Source organism: Rhinatrema bivittatum, chromosome 17 (genome assembly GCF_901001135.1).
Source record: "Rhinatrema bivittatum chromosome 17, aRhiBiv1.1, whole genome shotgun sequence".
In the NCBI taxonomy this organism is placed as follows: Eukaryota; Metazoa; Chordata; class Amphibia; order Gymnophiona; family Rhinatrematidae; genus Rhinatrema; species Rhinatrema bivittatum.
Window position 1 is genome coordinate 26,696,923 of NC_042631.1, and position 14,097 is coordinate 26,711,019.

The 14,097-nt window shown below is 40.5% G+C and overlaps 1 protein-coding gene and 1 long non-coding RNA gene across 5 annotated transcripts in view; one reads left to right on the forward strand and one right to left on the reverse strand.

Annotated features, from left to right (window-relative positions):
* Positions 1-14,097, forward strand: part of NUCB2 (nucleobindin 2) — a 45,982-nt gene that overhangs the window by 4,564 nt on the left and 27,321 nt on the right. The gene's annotated exons all lie outside the window — the stretch shown is intronic.
* The window catches only part of LOC115079295, a 160,288-nt gene that overhangs the window by 876 nt on the left and 145,315 nt on the right, over positions 1-14,097 (reverse strand). For 2 of the 3 annotated variants that reach the window (XR_003853245.1, XR_003853247.1), the window contains exon 3: positions 433-481. This is a non-coding gene — a long non-coding RNA (uncharacterized LOC115079295). Of the gene's footprint in view, positions 1-432; positions 482-8,489; positions 8,644-14,097 lie in introns of those variants that run through there. The other variant, XR_003853246.1, reaches the window with a different exon arrangement.

Below are 14,097 nucleotides of genomic sequence, written 5' to 3' on the forward strand. Positions count from 1 at the left end.
ACCTGGGAAGCTCCATGCTGACGCGGGTGCCATATCATTTAAAACGCCTTAAAAACAAATTTACATAAAAGCTTGGGGGAGGGAGGGGGGGGGGGTGGAGCATGCAGGGAGAGGTTAAGGACTCCTGTCAGACTTATTTGGGCCCCAAAGTGTGCATTATTGATTAAATTTAACCCACTTTTCCATGGAGCATTTTTAGGGTTTTAAATATATAAAATGCCTCAGAAAAATTCAAATAAAGGTTGGAACATCTGAGGAGAATATAACCCCCCCCCTATTCAGCTTTTATGTTGGATAAAAAAATAATGGGCTTTAAATTGGCTCTTCTCGGATATTTGAGTGAAAAGCAGTGAGCAGACAAAAGGTTTACTAAAGATAGGATAGAAGCGAGAGATACACATGGAAGTACAGTGAGAAGTCAGTACTACTTACCTGTAGGCAATCACAGTTCTCTCTTCCCTCATGATCTCTCCTGAAGTGTCTGTAAAATAAGAAAAACACAAAGAAGCAGCTCTTTAGTTTGAAATAAATATAACTTAGCTGAGATAACAGAAGGAAGGGAAATGTACTTTCTGAAATTTAGTAGTTTTGCAAAGGAACCGGTTCCATTGCAAAAACAAATTGGAAAGTCAAAGCAAATAGGCTGTTTGGTATAACATGCAAATGTTTGTTGAAAGGTTTTTGTTTTTTTCTATGCATTGCTTGAATATCTACCCTGCAAAGTGAATGATTGAGCTCACTGAAATTCATTTCTAGATATTGAGAACACTGTCTTTATAGGAATTGCCTGCCGGTTTTAAGAGATTTCATTTTAAGTTAAGTCTTCTGAGCAATGCCAAGAAGTGCTATGATTTAAGCATGTTCATGGTCCAAGTATTTTTTTTGAATTTTCTACACCTATGGAGACGACAGTCACTTTTTGATGACTATTGGTCACTGTAAATGAAAATGAAAACAGGTTTTTGTTTTGTTTTTTTTAACTTATGTTGATACATTTCAAACCATTTTGAAAGCATTTATAGCCGGAGGTTTGGCATCTTAAGTAGTCCCTCTGATATAAATAAATTATTATTGTGTACTTTATTTTCTAGGTGTTTGTTTTGACTAATGTGTGCACCTAAGGTCTTTTTTTATTTTCTGTTAGAACATTAAACAGAGTGCATATTACATTCTTTTGTTTCCAAGAAACGACACCAAAAGTAGCCAAATGTTCAATGCTCTTCACACTGAGCATTTAACACAGAGGTTATTGCAAAATGTCAGCGCAGCCTGTTGCTTCATACATGCTTTTCTAGTCAGGATTTTCATGTGGATGTGCTAGCGACAGGAACCTCTTAGCAGCATTAACGTTTCACATAGCATGTTTTGCAACAGTCGTTGAATCTTTCGTAATAAGCAAGCACACAGAGCTTTCCTTAATTGTTGGATTTGTGCAGCATTGCCAAATCCATTGTGAAGTTAAATGAAAAACATTGATAAGGCAGGCCAAGAGAGAACTTGAAATTAAATTAGCCGTAGAGGCAAAAAACTCCTAATAAAAACTTTAAAAAAATATATCCAAAGCAAGAAACCTGTGAGGGAGACTGTTAGATGACAGAGGAGTTAAAGGGGCTGGTTAGGGAAGATAAGGCCATTGCAGAAAGACTAAAATGAATTATTTGCTTCTATGTTTACTAATAAGGATGTTGGGGAGATACCAGTTCTGGAGATGGCTTTAAAGAGTGAGGAGTCAGATGAACTGAACCAAATCACTGTGAACATGGAAGATGTAGTAGGCCAGATTGACAAACTAAAGAGTAGCAAATCATCTAGACCGGATGGTATGCATCCCACGGTTCTGAAGGAACTCAAAAATGAAATTTCAGATCTATTTGTTAAAATTTGTAACCTCTCATTAAAATCATCCTTTGTACCTGAAGACTGGAGGGTAGTCAATGTAAGCCCAATATTTAAAAAGGGCTCCAGGGATGATCCAGGAAACTATAGACCAGTGAGCCTGACTTCAGTGCTGGGAAAAATAGTGGAAACTATTCTAAAGATCAAAATTGCAGAGCATATAGAAAGACATGGTTTAATGGAACATAGCATGAATTTACCCAAGGGAAGTCTTGCCTCACAAATCTTCATCTTTTTTTTGAAGGGGTTAATAAACATGTGGATAAAGTTGAACCAGTAAATATAGTGTATTTGGATTTTCAGAAGGAGTTGACAAAGTCCCTCATGAGAGGTTTCTAAGAAAACTAAAACGTCATGGGATAGGAGGTGATGTCCTTTCTTGGGTTGCAAACTGGTTAAAAGACAGGAAATAGAGTAGGATTAAATGGACAATTTTCTCAGTGGAGGGGAGTGGGCAGTGGAGTGCTTCAGGGATCTGTACTTGAACCAGTGTTTTTCAATATATTTATAAATGATTTAGAAAGGAATACGACAAGTGAGGTAATCAAATTTGCAGATACAAAATTATTCAGAGTAGTTAAATCACAAGCGGATTGTGATAAATTGCAGGAAGACCTTGAGACTGGAAGATTGGGCATCCAACTTGCAGATGAAATTTAATGTGGACAAGGGCAAGATTGATGCATATAGAGAAAAAAAACCCCTCATACTGTAGTTACATGATGTTAGCTCCTAATATGGAACCTACCACCCACGAAAAGGATCTAGGCGTCATACGGGATAACACATTGAAATTGTCGGCTCAGTGTCCTGTGGCAGTCAAAAAAGCAAGCAAACAATGTTAGGAATTATTAGGAAGGGTATGGTGAATAAAACAGAAAATGTCATAATGCCTCAATTGCTCCATGGTGAGACCGCACCTTGAATACTGTGTACAATTCTGGTTGCCGCACCTCAAAGATATAGTTGCAGTGGAGAAGGTACAGAAGAGCGATCAGAATGATAAAGGGGATGGAACAGCTCCCCTATGAGGAAAGGTTAAAGAGTTTAGGGTTGTTCAGCTTGGAGAAGAGATGACAGAGGGGGAGATATGATAAAGGTCTTTAAAAATCATGAGAGGTCTAGAATGGATAAATGTGAGTCGGTTATTTACTCTTTCAGATAATAGAAAGACTAGGGGGCACTCCATGAAGTTAGCATGTGGCACATTTAAAACTAATCAGAGAAAGTTCTTTTTCACTCAATGCACAATTAAACTCTGGAATTTGTTGCCAGAGGATGTGGTTAGTGCAGTTAGTGTAGCTGGGTTCAAAAAAGGTTTTGATAAGTTCTTGGCGGAGAAGTCCATTAACTATTAATCAAGTTGACTTAGAAAATAGCCACTGCTATTACTAGCTTCAGTATGATGGGATCTTCTTGGTGTTTGGGTAATTTCCAGGTACTTGTGACCTAGATTGGCCATTGTTGGAAACAGGATGCTGGGCTTGATAGACCCTTGGTCTGACCCAGTATGGCATGTTCTTAAACTATGCATTAGCATTGGTAATAAGTGCTTTGATGAGTAAACAATCTATTCTTGATTAAAGAACATCTTGGCTTTAATTACGTTTTGCGTGAGTTAGGTGTAGAGTATTTCTAAATTCCCTCTTTGTCCCCTTTTAAATTGAAGGTACAGAGTTTGGAATAAGTGAGTTTAATAATATAAGCAAAAAACTAGGAATGAGCTCAGTGACAGTACAGTTAGGTGGAAACTACAAGAGCCCCACCCCCTCAGACAAAACGAAACACAGGTACTTTCACTTTTTTTTGTTCTGCTTAAAAATAAATTACATAGGAAATGATGGCAGATAAAGACCAAACTGGTCCATCCAGTCTGCCCAGCAGATGTTTTGTTAAAGAAAAGTGGTTTCAACATGTAACATAAAATGATGGCGATCAGCCACCTGGTTACAATTGATGGCGCTCTCATACTAGATCAGCAAGGAGAACTGCTCCCTCAGCTCAATGGTAGAGTTCTAGTTTGGAACACAAATCCCAAGACCCCCAGGTGGAAAAGTAATGTTCTTATACATGTGTTTGAGTATTAAGCAGAGCTGACCTGGCAAAATGTGTCGTAAGTGTTTACGTAGCTACTGCGACAGGGAAGAGAATGCTGGGAGCCAGCAGGTCACCTGGGTGCCTGAGCACCTAAAATTAAGAAAAGCAGAAGAAAATAAAGGCAAAGCAGCAAAAAAATGTAAATAAAGAGCAAAATTAAGAAAAAAAAAGCCCAGCGAAATAGCAACCAGAACCAAAACAATAGAGCAAAAAAGAAAGGAAAAAATGTGATCTGACTTTTTGACTGGCGCCTAATGTGTGAATCTTCAAAATTATATATGCGTAGGTAGCCTCTACTCGCGTGTTCCATATTGTATAAGAGTTGAACATGCGAGTATCTTCACTTTTGTGCACACACACGTGAGAAAAAAAAAGGGGCAGTTGGAGTGTTCTGAGGCGGGGCCAGTATACGCGGTAAGGTGCTATTTTAAGACACTTGTGCGCATACATTTGCCATCTTGCTAATTAACTGGATTAAGTGATATTAAAAATGTTTGTGTACTATTGGCCGGGTGGGAGGTCTGGGTGAACTGGAGGAAGTTCAGGCTGAAGAACCAGGAAAGTCTTTGACCTGGAGAAGGATGGGGTGAACTGGTGGGCTAATTGGTTCATTTAATGTAGGTGCACATGTTTTAAAATTGGCTGGCTTAGGCATGTAAATCTGGACATATGCAAGTAATTTGTCCTTTATTTTCACACGTAAAATATGCACACGTTTTAAAATAGATAAACATGCACATTCAATTCCTTGATATACATGGTTTCAATGGATTGCCTGGCTTGCGCGTTTGCATGTTTTTTTGAGGTAGAAATGCATGTATTATATGCGTGGGTTATAAATACTAGATCCACCCGCAACCATATATGGGGGCTGCTTATAGTTTGAAAGTTATTCTCTTTTGCTTTTAAAATGTATTTCAAGCCCGGCTGCCAACAGTAGCAGATTGTACAAAGTTTAGTCTTTATGTTCAGCTACTGATATGCTTCCTGCAAACTGGAAGGCTGAATTCCATTGCATACTATCTTAGGTAGTATCCAGAGTGTCCTGTGAGCTCATGCCATGATATGCTGCTCTATTTGGGTTTTGTCTCTGCTTTGCTATTTGTAGGGTAATGTGCTTTTTTTTGCATATCACAGGAAGCTGGGGGACTGTGACTTAGGACCTGGGAAGGAGGTAGAACTATGATTAAAATAAGAACGGGAGAAAGGCCAGCGTTCTAATGAACTCTACACTGGCATCAGTGCTTTCTAGGTGGAACATCCCATAAAGTTTTCAAAATACGTTTAATTCTTGGATAGTAACTATTCTTACACTTTCACAAAATGTTGTCGGAAATACTGTAGTTAATCTGCAGCTTTGTTCAGGCCATATTCATGATAAAGTGTTACCTCAGCTCAGGTTATTAAAGAATTGATTTTGTATCTGACAGACAGTTGGCGAGAAGTAGCACAGACTGTTCTTGCTAGACACAGTGCATTTGGTATTCTTGCTGCATGCTCTGTGCTGGTCTTTCTGTGATCCCTTTGCTGCTCCTAGTGACCTTGGGGCAAGTCACTGTACTCTCTATTGCCTTGGGTAGAAATGTAGGGCCAGATTCATTAAGGCTTTTCTCCATTTTGTGTCTATGGGAAAAACCCCTAGTGAATCGGGTAGAAAGATTGTGAGCCCTCTGGGGACAGGGAAATACCTCCAGTAGCTGAATGTAATCCACTTTGAAAGTGCCTGAAAGGCAGAACAAAGTAAATAAATAAATAAAATAAAATAATCATGACCAGCTCTTGACAGTGTTCTTCTAACTCTGTCAGTCCGTGTGGTAAATTACATCTGGCTCATTGTTTTGCCATTAGAATATTTGTCTGTTGAACCCAATTTCTAGCTGTTTCTAAGGCTGACCTGAATCCTCATAGCATGTGAACTGGAACCACCTTTTCAAAGGATCCACCACAGGATCCCATTTTGGACTACAAAGCATGAGGCTAATTCTGTGGTTTGTAGATTTTTATTTTTTTTTTTTAATGCAAATGGGCATTTCCAAAAATCTTTCAGTGGACAAAGTGAAGGAGTGGCTGTTGAATATGCTGAGGGCTGGAGAAGACATACTTTGAAGCTCCACAATTGGGATCAATGTTTGCTTTCTCTATGCAGATTTTGGCAATATTGCTTATTTAGAGATGGGGACCTGGTGGTACTCTTGGTAGCCTCTAGAACACGTTTGCAACAAAACAACATAATGCAGTTGGGAGTTGTGTGTCCTTAGTGAGGAACACTTATTCTGATTTTATGAAGAGATACCAATTCATTTATTACAATGCTGCTTCACAAAGCTTGAAGTGTGGGACCACAGAATCAAATATTAAAACTCCAAGGAAAAGAGTGCAGATAAAAAATAATACATTGTTTTTCCTTATTGTATGAGCATAAAGACATGCCATGCTAGATCAGACCAAGGTCTTCTGAGCCCAGCGTCCTCGTCTCCAAGAGTAGCCATTCCGGATCATTGTGAAGTGACAAGGACAGTCACAGCTTCTTGCCAGCATCAGTAGCATGGAATCTATTTAATGTTTGGGTATTTGTAGCCTGGTTTGGCCTCTGCTGGAAACAGGATGCTGGGCTTGATGGACCCTTGGTCTGACCCAGCTTGGCAACTTCTTATGTTATATTAGTGGCACTTTAGAGACTAAGAAAACCCCATGCTGACATTTGAAGAAGCATTATAGTAAGACCAGGTAAAAAGTAGCCTTGGAGAAGATTTTTAAAACGAGGAGATGGCTATATTAAGTGGGGCACTTCACTTATTAAAAAAAAAAAAAAAGGTGGTGACAAAGTAACACAACATATCTTAGGGCAAAAGAGAATCAGGTTTTCGGAATGGTTAAAAAAAAAAGTGGAGCCAACAGAAGCAAGAAACGAGCAAGGCAATCGTTGATTGGCCAATGAAAAGTACCTGTTTAGAAAAAGACAGTACACTAAAAATGAAACCATTTGTTTAAAAAAAAAAAAGGCTACAGTATTGCCTCATAATTTAAATGAACAATACTCGTCATACAAACCGCATCCCAATACATTTTGCAATACAATACTAAAGAAAGTGACAAGTAAGCATCTTTGGTGGCTACTCTGGTAGACTTATGTAAGGTTACAAAGGGAAGAAGAAAAGGAACACTTATTAATGCCCTCATCCAATACTAGTGCTGGAATTAAGGTAACCTTCAGGACGGGAGCAGTGCTGGCTCAGGGAGAATGGGCTGTGCAGGGCAGAGATCTTTTGCCTGGCCGGCTGCTTCCCCCTCAGGTTCTGAGAGCCAGCAGGGCCTTCACTGGAGATGCTGGCAGGGGACTGGAAGGCACTCACTAAGAGCAGGGCCGAGCTGGAATAAGAACATAAAGGTGCCCAACAAGGTAGGCCAAACAATACAAAGAAACCAGAAGGCCAGCACACACAAGGACAAGAACAGGACCGAACAGACAATAAGACAAACCTACAGAAGGAGAAGGCCACTATACTGGCATAATCAGGACAGTGAACAAGGATAGAGCTAAGCTGAGGTAATGCACTTACTGATAGAAGAGCTTATAAAGGCAGAGCCATGCTGAGTCTTAGGCCTACGCAGCACAGGCGGCAGCCCACCTAGGGGCCATGCAGGCAGAAGGGCTACACTGCAGCCAGGGCCCTCGCGTACGGCTGGATAAAGGGATTGGCGCAAGATCACAGAGAGAAACTGAAGGCCTCAGAACTCTTCTAATGTACTTAAACGCACTGACATCTTCTACCCAAGGATGTGCTATAATTAAATATATAAATGCATTTTCTGGCTACCATATCAAAATCTAGTTCCTATATTTTGATTATGAAACCAGCTCAGTGAGTACATATCAGTTTAAAAAAAACAGAGCAACTTTTCTGTTTCTTCCTTACACTTATTAACCAGAAATGGCTTTTTTTCTTGCTAAAATGATTTCTAAGGTAACCACTTTTAACTGAAAGGTATATCCAAAATAAGGAAGTCTTACAAGTTAGTGCAGTTTGTAACTGGCAGAGTTTCTTCAATGACTTTATCACTCTGGATCTTGGCTCATGCTGTGTGTTAGGGTGATATCCCTGATACTGGGGCTGATTTACCAAGGATGCCTTTATAGATAAAAGTGAAAAGAACACGGAGGCTGCTGGCACTTTAGAGACTAACAGATTTATTAATGCATAAGCTTGTCCTCAAAAGCTTATGCCTCAGTAAGAGTGTGGGTTACTAATCATTTTTTCCCTATAAACACAGAATGAGAGAAAAGCCTTAGTAAATCAGGCACTAAATCTTTTAGTTTGTGTCGTATTTGCCGTTAGGAACTAAAACCTACCCCTCTGATAGTTCATTTTGAAATTACTACTTTAATCTTTGAAAATGTTTTAAAGGCCTTGTGGCACCGTGAACAGACTCTGGCTGTTTTTCATAAGCTTTTTATTAACCATAGAAAAAAATGTAACAAAAGTAGCTCTGCTTACCTTAGCAGTTCTTAAATAAAAGAGCAGTATTGGTCTTCCCTGGAGCCCTTGTGTACTTCTGTTCTTCCTGGGCCTAGCTTCCTATCCCCCTTCTAAAGGAGTGTGCCCTGAGAGCAGACCTGCTTTCCTGTCTGCGGCTTAAGGTGGACCAGGTTAAATGCCTGGTTCCCGGGCTTTTAAGGAGGGCCTACCACAAATTCCTTCACAGTCCTATTTATGTAAATTGTAGACACTGGAACAGGGTGGGCCTGAAGGCAAAATGTGCTAGGCTGCAACAACTCCTCCCTGCCCTCAGCCACCTCCGGTTACCTGCGTGGAAGATCATGCTCTGCGTCCACCTTCCTTCCACACAGCTTGCTCGTGGCGGAACCTACGTCTTAAAGGGATGGCATTTTGTGCACAGGATTATTCCGTTCCGGAGAGTACTACCACTCGGAACAAGCTCTTTCCAGGAAGTGAGCCCAAGCTGCTAGAACTGTCTCGGAACAGTGCCGACGAGCCTTTGGCCAGCGGTGCAGACCTATTTGTCAGTTCCGGGCCAGTGCAGGTTAGGCAGCAAAGCTGACTGGAGAAGTGGCCCACCAATTTTGGCAAGTGCATTAGAAACTGGGACTCGTTAGGGAGGGAGAGGAGAGGAGAGGAGAGGACTGTCTCCCATCCTGGCCATATTCCTGATTGACAGTGGGCTGCAGTGTATGCAGGGTTCTCATCTTAAGATCACCATCTTGACATTGGTAAGGAGACTTGTGTACTCTCGTGATCATGAGAGCTATAGTGGTGAAGTGTAGCTACATAGCCACCAGGAGGGTAACTTAGAAAAATTGGTCCCAATAAAGTAGGTAGTTTTGATGGATTAGAGTTAAACTTATTATGCTTAGAGCATCCATGCCTTATAAAGTAAGTAAATGAAATATTTTTAAGATATAAGAGCTTTCAAATAGTGCTTATATTTATTTTATTTTTATTTAAATTCTTTTAATATACCGATGCTCAAGACAAGGTCTTATCGTACCGGTTTACAATGAAACTAGGGAAAAATCAATTAACAATATATAGAAGGTAAAAAATATATCTTTTGTTGTATATTTTTTTTTTTCGATGTGGTACTTTCCTCCTGCTCTTTTTGGGCTTCCAGCTCAGTTGGAACAAAAGGTTGGGATCTGGCACCTACCCAGGGATTATATACCCCCCCCCCCTCTCCTAATTTATTTTTATTCCAGAACTCCTTCCACAGCCATGCAATAATGGGCCCTAAATCCAGCTACGATGACTATGACCCCAGCCCTGGCTGATTATCTGAACTGGGGAGGAGTAGCCTAGTGGTTAGAGCAGTGGGCTATGAGGGTTCGAGTTCCACTGTCCCTCCTTGTGACCTTGGGCAAGTCACTTTACCCTCCATAGCCTCAGGTACAAACGTATGGGCCGATACAGTACTGTTAACCCGCATTTGGACGCGCATTTTCGATGCGCTAGCTTTACCCCTTATTCAGTAAGGGGTAATAGCGCGCTGAAAATGCGCGTCCAACCCGCGGCACCTAATAGCACCCGCAACATGCAAATGTATGTTGATGGCCCTATTAGTTATGCCCGTGCGATTCAGAAAGTAAAATGTGCAGCCAAGCCGCACATTTTACTTTCAGAAATTAGTGCCTACCCAAAGGTAGGCGTTAATTTCTGCCGGCACCGGGAAAGTGCACAGAAAAGCAGTAAAAACTGCTTTTCTGTACACCCTCCGACTTAATATCATGGCGATATTAAATCGGAGGTCCCAAAAGTTAAAAAAAATTTGAAATCGGCCCGCGGGTTGAAAACCGGACGTTCAATTTTGCCGGCGTCCGGTTTCCGAACCCATGACTGTCAGCGGGTTTGAGAACAGACGCTGGCAAAATTGAGAGTCCGCTGTCAAACCCGCTGACAGCCGCCGCTCCTGTCAAAAAAGAGGCGCTAGGGACGCGCTAGTGTCCCTAGCACCTTTTTTTTACCGCGGGCCCTAATTTAAATAAATTAATTTACTGAATCGCGCGCACAGGAGAGTGGCCTGTGTGTGTGCCGGGAGAGCGGGCGCTCGTCCGCTCTCCCGCGATTTTTACTGTATCGGCCTGTTAGATAGTAAGCCCTCTGGGGATAGGGAAATACCTACAGAACCTGAATGTAATCCACTTGGAAGTGCTAAAAAAAGTGTGAAAAGCAGAATATAAATCTAAAAATACAATTTTAGGTCTTCTGCATGGTGGTGCATGGCACTGCTGCCCAGCTACTGGGCTGGCCCATTTCTTGTGAATTTTTTTTTTTTTAATTTTTGGAATGGTTAGTGTAGTTTGAAAGCAAATTTAGGTAAAGAGCTGAACCAGGGTAACTTCTAAATGGTAACTGAATAAGATGAGAAGATTGCTGTTATCCCTGGGAAATTGACAACTTTTGGGTTTGTAAACTATTTTGATAGTTTACCTTGGACTGTTTAGGACCATTGTTAAGCATCTGTGCAGAACGCAGTGTTTTTGACTGTGGTCAACAGTCACGAAAGCAACACAATCTTAAGTTTTATCAAAATTGAAGTCTTGCCTACATTGGATTTTAAAACTCATTTTGTACATCATGAATATTTATTCCAAGCTTTTATTCTGGGTTTTGGTTCTTGAATGTATTCCAATAGCCTTAGGTCTCATTTCCTATTACATAAGATAATTTACAGGATGATTCAGTACTGAGCAGCAATAATAGTAACCCTCTCTCCTCCCTTCCCCCTACTACTGCCTAGAAGCAAGAGTGAGGATTTTCAGAAAGTTAGGATGCACATTTCCTTTGTTCAACTTGTCCTTGAAGAGGTTCTGAGGGACTGGAGGAGAGCAGAAGCAGTCCCACTACCCAAAAATGTGGACCAGGAGGAGGCAAACAACTCCAGTCCTGTTGGTTTTATCAGCAGTGGGCAAAACTCTGGAAAGAATGCTAATAGTGCAGCGCCTTGAAACATGGCACTTACAAAACGCCAGGCAACATTGTTTCTCAAAGATCCTATCAGACAAACTTTTTTTGAGGTTTTTTTTTTTTTTTTTTTAATGAAGTGACAAATATTGAATCGGGAAGGTGCAATAGACCATGGCAGACATATCCAAGGGTGGGCAGCCACTGAAGCCGCATCAGTGCTCAAGCAGTGAAGGGGGTCCCTGCCATGATTGGGGAATGGGGACCATGCAGGCTTAAATTGATCTCTGTAGTCATTCTGGACCCCACCCCCACCAGAGGAGACTGCCCCTTCCCTGGAATTCATAATCAGAGGAGGGCCTGCCCTGGGTGCACACAGGGCTCAAGTGTTCATCATTACTCTGTCACTGGCAGTAGGCGATGCCTTCCTTATGCACTGTTCTGCGCAGAAGACTGGTAAGCAAACTGGATTGTATGGGAGTATGATATCCCTGATGAACGTCGGTATATAAAAATCTTAAATAAAATAAATAAAAGTTGTAAATTAGGTGACAAACTGTTTGAATGGAGAGTTGCAGAGTGGTGTAAAACAAGAGTCCATTCTGTTGAAGGCAAAGTAAGCAGTGGGATACTCCAAGGATGGGTACTGGGACTGGTTCCTTTTCATATCTTTATTGGCAGCATTGCTGGTGAACGTAAAGGAAAAATATGCTTGTTTGCAGATCATACAAAAACATGTAAGAGCAGATACACTGGAAAGGATGAAAATAGTAAAAGGGAGCTTGCGAAAACAGTGGAGGAATCGGACATTTCATTTGTGCTAAAAGGTGTAAAAACGTACATTTGGGACAGAAAAATCTATTAGCTACGCATCAATTATAAAGACAAAAACTGGACACTGTCAAGAGAGGAAAATTATCTAGGAGATCATCTCTGATGACTCAGGCAAATCAATGTAAAAAAGCAACTGAGAAAGTTAACTGTATGCCTTATTGCATAGTTGGAGGTATCATCAGGAAAAAGGAAGTAATATTGTCCTTGCATAGGTCACTAGTGAGACCTCACTTTTTGAGTACTGTGTTCATTTCTGGAAACCATAGCTTTGTTGAAAAAATTGAGAGGATGGAAGCATTTCAGGAAAGGCCTATCAAAATCATACAAGTTCAGCAGCAGAGACCCTACAAAAAAAAAAGAGGCTTAAGACATGCAAAATGTATTCAGAGGAAAGAAAGAAAAGGGGAGACGTGATAGAAACGTGATAGAAACACGCGTTCCCAGAACTGGATTAAATTCCCCACCCATCAGCACAAACACAAAGTTAGTGAACTGTAATAAACCCACTAACTTCATACGCAGTCACAGCATCTTATTATTATAATTCACAACAGCATCATATTTGATCATTTTTTGCTACTCATCTATATTTTTATACTATACATATTTATTAATTGATACAGTTGGCTAAAATGTTAATATTCTTCCTTCAATTTCCTCCCCCTTTCAGATCCTAGTTATTTTTCCCTGTTTTTTGTAACTTTCTCACATCCTAAATATTGTTATTATATCTGTTAAGTTTCATTCTATATGTGACATTGAATTGGGAAATGTTTTACTATGTTACTCTCTGCCTTTACTCACATTGTTAATTGTAAACCGGGTTGATGTGATTCCATCATGAAACTCGGTATAATAAAAATAATAAATAAATAAATAAATAAATAAATATTTGACAGGCTTCCACAGAATAAGATATTCAAGGGCAATGGGTCATGATCTAGAGTTGCAAGGGGAAGGCTCAAAGGAATCCTGATAAAATCCTTCTTTATTGAGAGGGTGGTAGATGCTTGGATTCTACCAGCAGAGCTATTGACAACTAAAACCATGACAGCATTTAAACATGCTTGGGACATAGCACAGTAGTAAGGCCAGGTAGGGGGTAACAGGTAGAAGACATGAGGAGCTTGAGTGTTTGCTTAATTATGTGAAACTTTAGAGATCCAAAGAAGGGAGAATACAAGCAAATCGAACTTCTAAGGTGGCTGGGGTGAGTTGCATAAAGGTACCATGGTTACAAACCTAGCATCAGAGGTTTGGCTGCATTAGGTTTCCAAGAAGGCTAAGGTAACCTGCATACAGCAGCTATGGTTTTAACACTAACATCAAAGGGCCTGATGCTTTGGACAACATCCTCACTGGTTTTAGTGGTTGTGTGGCTTATTATAAAACTTGGTGGTAAGAAATAGGAGGGGTGTCTGGGTATTGGAGTAAGTAGGGGGTCTTGTAAGAACCAAAGAGAAGATGACAAAACTTTGACTAGCACACCAGCAGGAGTGGTGGAGGCTGGCATTGTAATGGAATTTAAATATGCATAGGGGAGGGGAGAGAGAGAATAGTTCTAGAAAGTGGGTTGAAAAGACATGAATAAGGAGTTGCTGTTGGTTTAAGTATGGAAATTTATACCCAAAGTGATAGAGTAGTAGAGAGGAAGACATCTGGTTAGACTAGATAAGCCAATTGGTCTAATGCTGTTGTCATTGCTTCTGTAGAATAGGCAATGGTGAAAAGTTTCCCTAAATCACAAAAAGGAGTATGTGTGGTGTGTTGGACAATACTATGTTTTGAATTCTAGTTTACTGTTGAATCCATAAAATGAAGACCCAGATGGTCCTTCAGACAAACTGACTAT